This window comes from Haliaeetus albicilla, chromosome 6, assembly GCF_947461875.1.
Source record: "Haliaeetus albicilla chromosome 6, bHalAlb1.1, whole genome shotgun sequence".
Classification (NCBI taxonomy): domain Eukaryota; kingdom Metazoa; phylum Chordata; class Aves; order Accipitriformes; family Accipitridae; genus Haliaeetus; species Haliaeetus albicilla.
This window is the reverse complement of record NC_091488.1, coordinates 40,510,479-40,525,916: the sequence shown is the minus strand read 5'-3', so window position 1 is coordinate 40,525,916 and position 15,438 is coordinate 40,510,479. Positions and strand designations below refer to the sequence as shown.

At 44.1% G+C, this 15,438-nt stretch overlaps 1 protein-coding gene across 3 annotated transcripts in view; it reads left to right on the top strand.

Moving 5' to 3' along the window:
• The window catches only part of NME7 (NME/NM23 family member 7), a 91,050-nt gene that overhangs the window by 73,785 nt on the left and 1,827 nt on the right, over positions 1-15,438 (top strand). The window lies entirely within an intron of this gene.

Genomic DNA, 15,438 nt, shown 5'->3' with positions numbered 1-15,438 from the left:
AGGGCATTTAACTTGGTTAATTCTGGTACTGTAAAAAATTCATCCATGCGGTTTTCGAGTGAATATAGTACAATGAAGAATTTAATGCAATGAAAGTCAAGAGTCTTCTATTTGGCTGAATATGTCTTTGGGACTGGATATCAGCACCTAACAGTCCTTCTGCAGGGACGCGTTCTTAGCCCTTTCTTGGATGACCATCATGACTCCTGATCTGGATTGTCTCTACAGTGAGCTTGTGTGGGGCTTGGAATATTACAGGCACTAGGGATTCAAATTCTCCAGATAGGGTCCAGGTTTATTTGTAGACAGTCATAATTATGCACATCAGTTGGTATTTCCTGTGTTTTATATTAACTTACTAATTATTAATTGATTTTGGCTTTGCATGCTTTCATTAAAGTCCAATAAAATGGGAAAATGTTAAATTAAGGGAGTTTGTAAAGACAGAAGTACTCACTATGACAACCAGAACAAGCTCACTCAATTCTGTGCCTCAAAACTAAGGTCTGTACAAGGGGGTCGAAGCGGTGTATAAGCGTATCTTGGATGGATCTCTGCATCAATGCAGATGTTTTTCCAGCGCATACATACCTTCTGTTTTACTGTCTACGTGTATTTGTGAGTGTTTCGTTGTCAGACTATAGCAGAATGATGGAGCAGCAAGAGTTGTCCTAGCTTGGATAATTTTGTACTGCCAAAATGGTGTTTTCATTGAGCAGAGAAAGAGCGAACTGTGTCACTATCTCCCTTCATGAAATAAAATCAGATCTGTGAGTTAAAGGGCTGTTTGCCAGGAAATTGCATCTAGTTTAAGGAATAGACTGGTGAAATTCAACACTGAGAATGGCAGCCAGTATCAACAAAGTTCCAGGTTTTTAAACCATTTCCAAGCTGTCATTAAAAGTTGACAGCTTCTAGTTTCTGCCCAAAGGGACTGGATTTAAACAAGCAAACAGGTATTTGTCACCAAATGCCTAAAATCCCTCAGTCATGGCTTTTCAGTGGCAGCAGAAAAAAAGGCATAGCCTGCAAGGGAAAAATTAAAGTCTCACCAACACTCACAGAGCATTTTAGTACTTCAGCAGAATTCTCTCTCTCTTTCTTGTCCACAGTCTGTCTCCTTTATGCTGGTGCAAAGCAGGTATAAACCCATTTTGCTAGTTGCTTAAATTGAGTTTACAGCTACTGTAAGTGAGATGGGTGGGACAAAGCAGTTGAATTGCTTCTCCAAAACAAAAATTGAGACAAGTTCTTTCTCAAGGTCTCCACTACATGTGTTTGTCCTTTGAATCCCGCAGCTGAATCATAAGCTAATTTCTTGATCTAGTATTACTCTGACTACATACTTTGCAGTTTCCATTGCAGACTGGTCATTTTAACAGTCATTTATTGATTGTATTTTTTTTGGAGAGGGGTCTAAAATCTTTTTTTTTACCGTAGGCATAATTCTACACAGAATGTGGCTCTTCATCTGTAGTTTCTTCTATTCACAGTCCAGATTAAGTCGGCACTTGTAAAGGACATTGGTCAATGTTCTTTAATGAGTAAATAAAGCAGTTTCATTCTGATCGTTTGGCAAATAAGCATTATAATGTAAACAATAGAAACCTTTTTACTGCTAACACTTTAATTCTTGGAGTATCTTTAGATCTGTGTTCTGTAAGAAATGTAGTTGCCTGAAAACTTAGGTAAGCAAAACAAAAATAACCTCTGGATTTGCTTAAGTGCAAGGGCTTGTCACAACTGATGAAAAAGAAATGATACAGTATACACAGAGGTCATCCTTGGGAAGGACTTTCTCCTCAGTGAGCTTTTCTGTGAGAGGAGCTTAAATCCAGTCACAGAGGTCTCATTTGCTGGCAAGCAGAAACCAGACCTTTCCCCCCGCCTCAGCCCCAATAACTGTAACAGCGCGGTACATGCTGGGCTAGAGCAGAGTGACTGCGTGGCATGCAAGACAACCATAGAAGGAAACTGAGCCAGATTAACATTTTTAAGAAGAGTGTTGTTCACTAAATGGTAGTGAATATTTTCATTTTTTAATGGGTAACTGAATACTTTAATAAACTGAGTTTACAGAGCAATTATTCCCAGCCTCAGGGGAGGTGAATTTAGAGATAGGTAATGCACTTGTCATTGAGGAGAATGACCTTGGCTATGTTGGCACAGTGGAACTCACTTCTTTCGATATGGAGTTAGCATGTATTTGTTACATCCATGTTCCGGTAGGAGATGTTGCTGTTGCTGAGATGTTAATCCTGCTGTTGCTATAAAAGCTTTACAGAATCATTGCAGAACAGCTGATTAGTAGAGCAGGAGTCTGGAGTAAAGTCTGGAGAGAAATCTGACCTACTAGATTTATACTACAAAGGTGAAGGGTCCTTTTTAAAACCTCAAAGAAAATTAATTCATCCCTAGCAGTCTCTTTCCTTTCTTCAGATGGTATTGGTTTTTGTACAGTGTTAATACCCTGCTACAGTTACTACCCAGTATAGCTCCAAAAACCAGCCTATATGCAAATTCTTGCACTCCTGTTTTGCTGATGAAAGGTGAATTTGGCAATCTGAATTCAGGCACAAGAGTTAGGAACTCTAGAGTTTCATTTCTAACTCTGGTGCTGATTTTAGCTGAGCTTGGCTAAGCCACTTTTCAAATTTTGGCATGAAAGTGTTTGGCTCCGAAATTCTGTATGAAGATGTTCTGATTTATATTTCTCTTCTCCAAATAAAATACTAAATGCAACAAATTTTAGAAACCAAACTGCAGAATCATTATTACAAATAATGAAACAAAATCTCTAACGCTTTTTTTCCCCCAATTCCTACTATATATATTTTGGTGGGGTTTTTTGAGGGGTGGGTTCGTTGGTTGGTTTTGGTGTTTTGTGGGTTTCTTTTTGGTTTGGTTTGGGTTTTGTTTGGTTGGTTTTGGGTTTGGGTTGTTGTTGGTTTGGTTGGTTTTTTGGTTGTTGTTTTGTTTTGTTTTGTTTTGTTTTCCAGAATAGGAAGTAGCTTATTTACTCTTCTGAAACCCCGTAAGCTTTCTTGGAGAGAGGGTGCTGTGATGTAAGCTTTCTGAAACTCTTGGTGAACCAGAGAGGTAGGCCTCACGGAACAGTTACAGCCCAAAAGCAGGCAGAGCGGGTCTGATACGCCATGAATAAAGATGTTTACTGCCTTTGATTCAGAGCTTCTGTACAACCTTGACCATGTTTGATGGCTGAATCATCCTCTTCCAGAGGTTCCCATTTCCCTCCTTAGAGGTCCGAGGGCTGCAGAGTGGAAGTCCCAGCATCTCTGAGCTTGAATTGAGCCCAGTGGGTTTGTACAAAGAAAGCCTTAGCTGTGTCTGTTTGGCTGGCGTGTGGAGTACTTATGCTGTTAATGCTAAAGCAGCTTATTAGAGGTCCCTGCCACAGTCCTGACTCTGTTGTGGTCGCATGTTCTGTGTGCACACCTGCAGGGTCAGCAGTGCCCAAAGGACCTTGGAGGCAAGATGGTCAAAGGGACTGCTGCTGTTGCCACCTTGTGAATGGGAAGCTGAATAGGTTGGTCTGTGTGTTAATTGGTTTTGTGACTTTTGAACTTCCAGAACCAAACAGAGATGGAAAGGGGAGATACCTGGTTGACCTACTATCCTATCATGGGCCTTAAATGCATGGTATTTATGAAAGCACAATAAAGGCATGTTCCTCTGTAGAAGGGAACACACTGGTGCTTTCCCGAGGACTCAGGTATCCTTAGTGCCAGATACTGCTTATTTTAAGATTTCTCCACCCTTCTCTGCAGTTTTCATCACCCACAGTTTACGATCTAACTGAAATTTGAAAAGTGTTTGCAATGGCAGCTGCTGTCTGATTGTCCGCAAATGGAGACTTCTTACAGGAGATGAGATAGGTAATTGAGGGCTAGATCAAATGCTTGCTGAAGTTAATAGCCAAACTCTAGGTGACATTGGTGGTTCAGACTTAGTTGACCGTCACTAGAAAGGGCAAGGTAGTGACCTTTCTCCCAAAAATCATGACCAAGGAGTACTCAGAGGAAAGGAGAGAGAACAACACTGTCTCAGGAACAGCAAGGACTAATTAACTAAATAAGGGTCAGCTTGTGCACCTAGTTTTAGAACATTATATTTAATTAATGTAGTACAGCAGTTTTTCAATGTTTTTTTGCTAGACCTCTTTTCCATGGACCTGGGAAAAGGAAAGTTCACTTTTAATCTTAAAAAAACCTCAAACAAAGAAACAAACAAACCCCCAAAGCAAATACCAGCACTTGCTCCCACCAGTTTGACCCTTAACTCCTGTCTTTGTTCTACAAACTACTTCATGTTTTAGGCAGTGACTAAAGCATACCAGAATTAATGAATAACTCACTTTGCCTCAAGAGAGGAGGGGAGATGCAGTTGAGCCTAAAATGCAACTGGTCACAATGGAAAAATCAGTGTATTTTCAGTTGTAAAGCTGTACCTGCTTCTTTTATTCCTAGTTTAGTGATACAGGAGGAGGGTGAATATTGCCCTGAAGCTTCTTGGATGAGCTCTTTGATTTACTGGGTCAGACACTTATTTATTTACTTCATAGACTTGTGTGTCCTTGTATCAGTACAAAATGTATTTTCATAAGTGACAATGGATAAACACAAACAGCTCAGAACAGTCTGTTTCCTCAGCCTTGTCATCAGTTTCCCATTTTAATGGGGAGAGGAAAGGAAGGAGGAAGTAGGGAAGGCAGTCTGATAGTGATGGAGTATTTATGAGATTATGTGGTTTCATGAGTGAAGGCTAAAGCAGGAGTTTCTTAATTTTTCTGATCCTCTGATGTTACATAGGACACTCATTCAGAGCAGGGGTTTGCATTTGTTTCCCACATCCAAGGCAGGTACTGCTCTACTCTCATCAATTTTTTATTTATTTATTTTATATAAAGCAGATACTATTTGGAGCAAGCAAACAATTACAGTACTCACCTGCATTCATGTACCCTCTGAGTCAGGTAGAGCAAGGACTGGAACATATGTGTTTTATATGTCAAGTAAGTGCTCTATTTAACAGACTAGAGACGGTTTTGCATTTGTGTCTTTCATGTACACATGGTGAAAGATGATTCTGTTTCTCAACTCACTGTCTTTGACCTGAGGAACATTTCTGATAAATATCTTGTTGAAATAGAAGCTTGCAAACTGTTGGATCTGATGAATCATCATTCTCTAGGCAAAACAAGTTTCCTTGAAATTAGTCATTCCTGGACTAGTTTTAATTGAAGCACTTGATACAAGGTATTGTGGCTTCCAGACTTCATGGTTTATGTGCCTCCTTAAAGAAGTGAAGGCAGAATAAATCAGTCAGTGAAGGCCTTATTCACATCACTCGAAGTACAGTGAATAAAACTTTCCACAGGAGGTGGTGCTGTACACACACCTCAGTTCATTGGGTCTCAAGTGGCTGAGTACCTTTCAGATTATGCAGGAATCCACATAATCTGCAACCATAAAAAAACCTGGTAGCCTAGACCTGCAGTTACAACAAAACCAGTATTTCTGGGTTTTGGCACGCTCTGCCTGTAAATTGTTGCTCATACTGTGCGGTTCAAGGTGGTTTTCTTTGTGAGCAGTTCCATAAGGGCATTTGTACTGCAGCAAAATACTCCAGGGATGATAGACTGCACACATCTGGGGTAACCTGAAAGGTCCCTCCACTGAGGTGCAGCCTGCTGTGTCTGAGCCATCCACACTAGCTTTATGTTCCTATGCCAGGGTGTGGGCAATCAGTCAGTCTCATGGGGTTTCTTTGCGTAATTAAAAAATGCTTAATAGTCATACGTATGTATGTGTGTGTGTGTACTTATACATAGAGGGAGAGGATGCTGCTCTTAGTAAGATATGCATGAAGAAGGATTTGCTGTGAGATGGGTAAAAATTGAGTTCTGGATGAAATAACCTTCTCTCTGTTCCCAAGGAAGATGCTGTTATTAGGTGACTAATTCTTCTAGTGGACAATAATGTCACAGCTGTTGCCGGAGTGTGCTTACATGTGCCTTTGCGTGTCTGGTAGGCTATGTGAGAAACTGCAGAGGGGGGTGGGCTGTTGGGCCAGTTTTCATGTGCCAACTGCCTCCTCAGTCTTGCGTCCCCATGGGTGCTCTTTCCACTGACTTCCCAGGGTGCTGCGTGCATGCCTCCGCATGGCTGCTGGGTGCTGTCAGGCTCTGCCTTGGGCATTGGGACTGTGGAGGGAAATGTGTCAGTTTTCAGCGTCGCAGGCAGCTTTCCAGCCAGGCAGTAGCAAGGACCTCCTCGAGTATCATTTGCTGGCCTTCTCCCTTGCCTCGGAGCTATTTGTGGCATCCACAGACATGAAAATAACCTATTGAAGGGAGATGATTTTGCTGTTATCAAAGAAGAGTGGGATTTGTTTGTCTTCTGAGAGCTGTCATGATGGTTGTTTTTTTCCCTATCACTATTTTGAATTTCAGCTGTGCAGTGGTGTTCGGGAGTGAGGCGGGGGACTGGCAGACAGTGCAACGTACTGCTGGAAGCTCTTCTTTGCCTTGCTCAGCCTCGCACCAGTGAGACCGGCTCACTGTTTCTAAGGCATTTAAGCAAACGAGTAATATCATCTAGCTGTACAGATCAGCGATGGTGGTCTGACGGACAGAGACTCGCACAAGTTCTGGCACTGGAAGTTCAGCTGGTTGGATCCAGCCTTGGGGAGGTGGGAGGTGATGTCGTAAGATAAGCAGTGACAGGATGGACCAGTTCAGCAGATGTATTTTGTCCGGACAAGTGCTGTGGGCAATGAAAACCAGCATCGTTTTCCTCAGACTTGGTATTAACTAAATGCTCTGACAAGTGTTACGAGCTGTGCTGCTCCTGGGCTTTTGGTGCAGCGTGTCTTCCACTTGCTAGAAGCCAGCTGTCCTTGGTCTGGCATTCCAAATAGTGCCAGGAGAAGCATGCTTTATGCCTCCTTTCCCTTTGCCTTTATTCAGGGAGGCTGGGGGGAGGGTGGTGTTTTAGCAAGCTGTTCAGAGTGGATGGGGGGCACTCACCTTGCAGCGAGGGGACACAACGAATGCTTCCCATAACCATTTCCGTAAGATCAGAGTCCTGTTACACAAGCACTCTGCTGGCTGCCAACTTGCATTTTTCTGTTTGCTGCTTCGTTGCCTGCCCGCTGCCATTGACTCGACACATGGGTGTGCTGCAACGTGCTTGCTATCATCCACCCTAGAAATGCCTTTGTACCAGCAGTGAGCTGATCTGTGGGTTGAGGTTATAGTGCAACAGTTTAGGATGGAGGGCATCAGAGGGATGCAGCTCTGTTAAACTAATCTCTTTGGTGCATCAAGGTATAGTCCAAGCAATTTAATAAAGCATGTCAATGAGTAACTCTCAGAAGCGGCAATGTGCTTAGTGTGGAATTTGTGTATGTCACACTCGGAACAAAGGTCTCCTGCATTGCTTGTTACCGATTAACTTGTCTGGTATTATGCAAGCTGCCTCTACCAGCTGAGAACTAACTCTCCCCATTCACAGGGCAGCGCAGCTTGTAAAACATTACACAGCAGAAGTGCATAGCATGGCAATGAACCTTTCACTGAGGGCATTTCAGCTGTACAGCATTTCCCTCAGGAGTCTTTAAAATATTAATAAAGAAGCCATTGTTTCACTCAGTCATATGGCAATTTTGCAATGAAGTCTTTTATTAGAGGCCCATACTGAGCTGCATAATCCAGGGTAAGATGCTTTTAATCATCTCCAGTGAAAAGAAATAAAGAGTTGGAGGGTTTGGGTGAGGTTGGTTTTTGGCGGGGTTTTTTGCAAGTTTTCATCAAAGCAGTAGGTATTTTTGTCCGTCAGTTGGAAACTTCAGTCTCTCCTGATACAAAGTGATTTCTAGAGAGATCTGTCAGATAATGGTTATTATGATCCAAGTGCTTCTCCATTTTAACTTTCTGAGACTTTTTATCGAACAGCTGTGGGAACAGGTTGGAAAGAATCTGGAGTGTAGGAAAACTTCATCTTATTTGGTGGTGTTTTTGCATATCAGAGGATGTTAGCCAGCACTGGAATTCTGTCTCACAACGTTTCCTGATGCTGTATATATAATTGTACTGAGAATTAAGTAATCTTTTTGCCTAGGACTATCTGAAGAGAAATTAAAATTAAAAATAGCAATAATAGAGGGATGGATTTTGAACATATGTTGGTGATTCCTTTTAAAAAAAATAATATGGTATTATTAGGTCACTTGCAGCCTAATTTTGAACATAGGTTGTATAATTATTATACTTGTGGGCCAGACAAGCAAACTAAACTAGAAACTTGTTTAAACAGAGTTGTGAAATAGTTCAGCTCTTGTGCTTCCACTTCTGGGTAAGATCCGAGGTCCAATTGCCCCTTGTTCTGCCAAGTCTGAGGTTTATAAGTGCCAGAGAGAAGAAGTTAACAAGTGTGAACCAAGCAGCTCCCAAAGCTCTTTAAGTTTCACCTGATCCTGAAGGTAACCTACGTGATAAACAGGGCTTGGCTTTTGGCATGTGTTCGGGTTGCGCTGAGCAAGGTAATTTTGTGGAGGGGAGGTCAAGGCAGAGGGAAGGCGTGACACTTCCTGATAACTCATCTGAGGCCCAGTTTGTGTCTTCGAGGCTGCTGCCTTCTTTCTTTCCCTCAACACGTTCTCACTTTGAACCAGGTCCTCTTTCCATTACCCCACTTCCTCCAGCAGAATCATAGCAACAATTTAGCTGCAACTCAGCTGCACGTTGGGCAGACTACAGTAAAGAAGAGAAAAAAGCCCAGGGGAATAGCTTATACAGCAAAAGTAGTAAGGGGACACTGTAGTTGCACAGTCACGTAGAAGCTCAGAATCTTCTTTCATTTCTTGAGCAAGGGGTCCTGCAGCTTTTTGGGGGGTAAGGGAAGCACTGTTGTCCTGTAGCACACACTGCTGTGGGATGCAAATCTATTTTTGCTGGGATTCCTATTATTGACCTCAGCTAGTTGCACCTCCCACCTCTCTCTCAGAGGTCAAATAGGCAAAAGATTAGCTATATCGACACTTTCTGTGTAGGGTTTACCCCTTCCCTCATCAGTGCAACCTTCTTGACTGACTACTGTAAACTAGCAGTAATTAAGAGGAGAATTTAAGTCAGCTATCTGCATACACGTGCTGAAATACCTGTGGAACATGGGAGGCAAAACCCAAAGCCAAACATGTTAATATGGATAGAAGACTGTGAACAGGATTTCCTGTCTCTCCTAGATGCTAACACCATGGGATATCTTGAGTTCAGAGTTTATCAAGTTCTAGAAAACACTTCTTCTTTCATAAGTACTAATAACTAATTATTCAAAGTGTAGTGTCATACCAGTATTGGTTTTGTGTTGTGATAATACCAAGAGCTTAGACACTGGCTGTGATGATCTTGTGCCAGCAGCTGTGCAAACCCAGAAAGAGATGGCAGTGGTCACCTGAAAGGGTGTTGGCTGTAGTCTAGGGCTCTCAAAGTCACCGAGCATCTTTTGGTTTCATTAAGAGCTGGATTCTCCCTCTTCCTCTTTGACCCTGAGTACATTGGCATATAGGCAGGAATGATAAATCTACCAGTACACTGAGATATACTGAGGTACGTAGGCAAGTCTCTGAGCAAGAGGCAATTCTCTTCAGTGGCCAGAGTTGCTAAGTGGGCAAGTTGCCTTCTGCGTTGGTGTCAGTGATAGTTACTGCTGTTCTGCTGGGGAGAGGCAGTGTGCCGAGACTATCCAGCCACAAACCAGGAACTGTGGGCTTTCTCTGGTAGCTGCCTTAGTCCAGCTATTGAATAGGAACTTGGTCACTCCGGTGTCGCTAGTCCTGTCATGATGGTACATGGTTTAGCACACAGCAGGAGCGTTGAAATCACAGAGGGCTGCTGAGACTTGAAATGAACTCTTGGCCTTTTCATACTGACCTGTTCCATAGGGGAATGGAGCTTTCTAGATTCAGTGACGTTGCTCAGAAGGTACTTTGAGCACTGTGCTGGGGGAATTTATGCCATTAGTTTGGTGGGATGTTTCTTATCAGACCAGGGAGCCACAGTCTACACAGGGGCTTGTGATGGTGCATGCAAGGCCACTACTTATGGACCAGGTGGTGCTTTTGGTTGGTTGGTTTTTTCCAGGATATTTTGTTACCATCTTATCTGTCATAACTTTCACCCTGCTGCCAGATGTAGCCTGTTGGGTCCCCTGGCCAAATAGTACCCTGCAGATCTTCTTGGTTGCTCAGGAAGAGCTTTAAATGCTGGCTGCCTTCTGCTTCATTTATTTGCTTGTTGCTTCCATCCTTGCTTGCAATCCATGATGTGGGTGGAAACACGTTCTTGTTCTCTCTTTGCGACCACTTCCTTCTCTATTGGCCATCATCTGGTAGCTCATGAGGACCCTGACTTTCGGTGCTCTCTGAGTAGGCTGGAGAGCCTTAGCTCAGTATTGGCAAGGAGCCCCCATAATGCCTGTGGCTTGTATGAACACATCCAAAGCAGGCTTTCCTTAGATATTTCAGGTGCTAGTAGCAGGGGCCCTTTTCAGTGTTTTTATCCAGTGTTCAGGACATGTTTGCAGCTTGCATCAACATCTGTGGTTTTGTGCCTAGCGTCTTGCCTGTACCTAAGCTGACTGGTTCAAGGGCATCATACAAGAGCTCCACAGGAGCTCCCGATTTTGAGGCAGGCAAGTGTCCCTCAAGATAAGCATGAAGTGCAGAGGCAGTGAGCCTGGTGACTCAGTGAGCTGCTTGGGATCCTTGGGAAAGCAGTACACGCTGTCATGTTGTAGTTTTTCACATGTGATAGGAGCCAGGACCTTTTGCTTTATTTCATTTCAGTGGCTCTACTAGGCCAGCAATCTCTTCTGATGGTGACCAAAGATGTTGCTAAAGGAGGAGCAGAGCTCCTGGTGGGAGAGTCCTGCGCAAATATGTTCAGCCCGAGCTACTGAGCCATGGAGTGGGGAGATTCAGTGAACCTGTACCTTCTTATTAAATCTGGAAGTATCTATACTTCAGAAATCAGTGGTCTGAGTCAGCACAGTAGTTATGTATGATGTAAAAACAACACTTCGTTATTTTAAGTAAGGTTTTGGGTTCACTTATTTTTCTTGTAGTGTTACAGAGTAAATAGCATAAAACTTGCTTTCTTGGTGCTTTGATTGTGCTGTAAGGAATTATTGTCTTGTCCTCTCATTTACATCCTGTTTGGAATTCAGATTTCTCTAATCTTTTATTTTATGGTAAAATTTCCAAATAGCTTCCCTTGTCCTTCTCTTTCACTGTATTTTTGTAGTTGATCACAACCATACACAGTGTTTGAGGGGACTGTGTTAACAGCATGTAGCATAAAAGCAGAATGCACTCTGTTATCCTGTAGCGTTTCTTTAATAAAACCTTCCATTGAAAAGTTGGGTTTTTTTGGTGCATAGGGGGTTTTGTCCCAGTTATACTTAAATTAACTTGGACAGTTGAAGTGCAAGTGTACAAATTGTTCTGCCTTGGGCAGCCTGACCGGCTTATTTCTTACAGTGCGTGACGCTTGAGAGACAGGCAGGAGTGACTAACTTTCCTTTTTTTTTTTTTTGAACAAACTGCCTGGGACTAAACCCTCTTCAGGTTCACATGGGAGAATAATTCTTTATTTTCAGAACAAATAATAGAGTGAGTAAGTAGACCCTCTTCTTTGACAACCATTTTTATTTCTGGACAGCTTGTGGCTGCAGGGATGGTATGAATCCATGGGTTTTCCGTGTGTTAATCTAATGATTTAGTCATGTGAGTCAGCTGAGTGAACTGTAGCTGAGATGCATTTTAGGTGTTAGCAAGTGAACTTGCTAACAGAGTTGGCAGGTTCGTGCTGATGTACAAACCAAGGTTAATGGGCAAAGAGAGATTTTTGGTTCCTCCTAGTGACCTCAAACTGAGAAAGCCTGTAAAAAATTGTAAGACCTAAGAGTTTAGGGAGAGTGTACTGATGCTGAAACTTTAGGTCAGCAAAGACTCTCTGGATCATGTGCCTAGATACCTATGCTGAACCAAGGAGACACAGTTTTGTGGTGGTTTTGGGGAGAGGGTACTGGTGAGTGTCTGTCCAGCTGCGTGAAAGGCACTGAGATGACTGACAGGCTCTAAATGAATACAGGGATGAAAAAGCCTTCCATCTCCCGCCTGCCAATTTTGGTTCAGCAGAGATGAGGAAGGACTGAAATTGCCATCATCTTCCTGGTGATGGATGAGAAGTGAATCTGTGATCTCAGCATATTTCCTACTAGTATGTCTCTCCTTCAGCCCCCTTGCTTCTGCTGTGAATGATACTAACAGGGTCTCTTATCGGAAACTGCCAGCCCAAGGGAACAAGGGGAATAGACCGTGAACGTTTCTCAGCGTATTTCCTGCTAGTATGTCTCCCCATCAGCCCCCTTGCTTCTGCCACGAATGATACTAACAGCATCTCTTATCGAAAACTGCCAGCCCGAGGGAACAAGGGGAATAGACCGTGAACGTTGAGGTACCCTTTCAGTGCTGGGGTTTTCTTTGAGGCAAGCTGTAATGCTGCCTGTATGATATGCTGGTCCTGTTCACGATGTACCTTGGTCTGTCCTGTAGACAAAAGCTCTGACTCCAAAGCTGCTCAGCTGGCACCTCTCATCAGCACTGGTTTTTGCTTTGTTTTCTGAGCAGGAGGTGTCTGTAATTCTTACACTTGAAATCTTTAGGACACTTTGTGCCTGTGCTGGGTCCTGCGTTATTACCCAGATCTTTTGGTCTGCCTTGGAAGACTGGCTGCCTCACTCGATTTTCTTCCCTTGGTTTTTGTTTTGTTTTGTTTTTAATTTTGCCCAGCCTCTCCATGCTCTTAGGGCACACATTGTTCAGATGATAATCATTTGTGCTCAGCCAGGGCATTAGACTGGATTTTGTTACTGCCCGCTGTATTAAGTCCTGAAACTTTGCGGTAATGTGTGGAAGCACCCAGAGGGAGTGGCCAACTTCATTAATGCAAGTTTTGCAGAGAGTGTGTGTGACTGAAGCAAAACTTCATGGAACTGAAGCAGCTCTCAGCTCCTCCTCGGTGAAGCAGTTTATAGGGTCAGAGCCAGAAGGTCACAGCTATTCACCCGTTATTACTTCCTGAGCATTATTGTTGTTTGTCCCTGAACAGGAGCTACAGGAGGCATAGCCGCATACTATAAAGCAGGTAGATGGTTCCTGGGATCTGTAAGGAGAGTACTGATGTTAAATTCAATCCTGTTTCATCCCTGGGAAGAAGCGAGCACACCTGAATGTTGACATCATTGGAAGGGTATTTGGGTGGCATCTGTGAAATGTGTTTGGTTGGTTTCAGATCAGTTCCTGGTGTGGTTTGTCCTCTGCCACCTTTGGGTCCTGTAAAGAGACCAGAGGTGTGCTTGGCTCAGAGAAGCTGACCTTGCCCTAGGTCAATTGTGAGGCTTGTTGAGGTGTTCTGTACAGGCACAGCTCCCTTTTCTGTGGTTTACACTATACTCGGACCCTGCGAAAGAGAGTAACTGTATTTCCTAAAATACAGACTGCTTTGGAATACCCATCTGGACACTCGGTGCAAGTACCTCCCAAGTCCCGGATCCCCTTGGAAAAGGACCTGGTGCTTTTAGAGTAGGGTTCTTCAAGCTCTCTCCAGCTGGGGCCTCATAAGGTGGGGGCACCCCAAGTGTCTGTCTTGGTAGTGCTGAAATCCTTGGTCTTGGTTCTTCTGCAAAACCCTGTATGGGATGTCTTGTGAGTGGGGTAACAGGTGGCCCTTCTTTCTGGAGTTTCTTGTCCAGCACTGCCATGCTCCTGAGGGTGAGGTTCTTGGAGAGAAGGATCCTTTCTGTGTACCCACAGATATGCTAGCTCTTAACTGGTTTTACTGGGAGCTGGGTGGCAGCTGACCCACATCAAGATAATTATATATAACGAGAACATACCAGCACCTGGTTTTGAACATTATACAATATGTAGTGCGCTGCTTCTGATGTCTGAGCCTCGCCGGTACAGTCTGTGTGGATCTTCAACAATCCAATAAAAGCTAATTGAGGAGGAAGAGGATTGCCGTAGTTTGTAAGTAAGCTGAGGTTGTTCAGCCTGGCCTGGGAAAACTGGTTGCACAAAATCAGGGGCTTTTAAGGGCTAAGATAGCACAAAGCCTTTTGTTGCTTATAGCAAGTGAGCAGGAGTTGGGCGAGGACAGCCTTCGCCTGTATCAGTGTGTGCTGCCGGGGCGGATCGCTGCCTCAACCCCGGGGAGGACACGTTGCTCCAGCCCAGGTAGCGCAGGGAGCGGTGGGAGTTGACGCCGCTCTGCTAAACCTGCCCCATCGCGGCAGTTCTGTGGTGGCAGCAGTTCTGTGGGTGTCCCTGGCTGAGGCTGGACCCAGAGTTACTGCCCGCAAAGGGGCAGACTCCGCTGCACTGGGCCTTTTTCTTTGCTCTTGACACAGCTCATCGCACACGCCAAGGGTTGTTCCTGGGGCCTTGCGGGCCAGCCACCCTCAGCCAGACTGGGAACAGAAACCCAGAAGTGCCAGCGCTCAGAGCTGTAAAACTGGTAGCTGCCGTGTGTTTGTGCAGACACAGCCTTACAGGTTCTTGTCCTTAAATGTGTGTGTGTGTGTGCTCTCTCTCTGCTTTATATTTTATTAGTACTTTTGTGTGTCTCTGACCTTGAAATGTAGGTGTCCTATATCAACAAGGGGGATAAAATCCACTTTTAATGGCTACAATTACAGTTAACTGTGGTCGAGCCAATCTGGCAGAAAGAACAGGTTCAAACTGGCAGTTTGTAGGGAAAGGACCTATTAGGCAGTAGGGAAGGCCATGCCTTCCTGAGGAAAATAGCTTTTACATAGGCAATACAGCATAGATTAAAAAAAATTAATAATCTTGAAAGCAATGCAAATTTTAAATTAGGTTGATGAGATGTCACATCTTCCCCCCTCCCCGAGCTTTTGACCAGCCACTTACTTACTTTGCATAGCAAGGCTGTGTCAGCAGCGGTTTGTGAAAGGCTTTTTTAGTATCGAGCCTGCTGTGTACCAAAAGTACCAGCACTGTACTTGTGGCGGGGGGGGGGGGGGGGGGGGGCGGCTGGTGGATAGTTGTTTGGGTTTTTTGGGGGGAGGGGAAGGAGGTGTTGGTTTGGTTGTTAGGTGTAGGTTTGTTTGTTTGTTTGTTTTTCCCTAACCATCTTGTAGCCTTTTAATGCCGTGTCTCTACTAGGGCTGACAAATTCCAGCAGCATTTCCCCAGGGGTGGGGACGTGCCGGGTTGTGGGGGTTGTCTGGGGGTGGAAGCGGCCCTCTGATAGCAGAGTTACCGTGAGGCCTGTGAATAGTTGGGCCTTTTCAGTGGGTGGCTGCAGGGTGTGTGGCTAGGGTGGCTACTGCC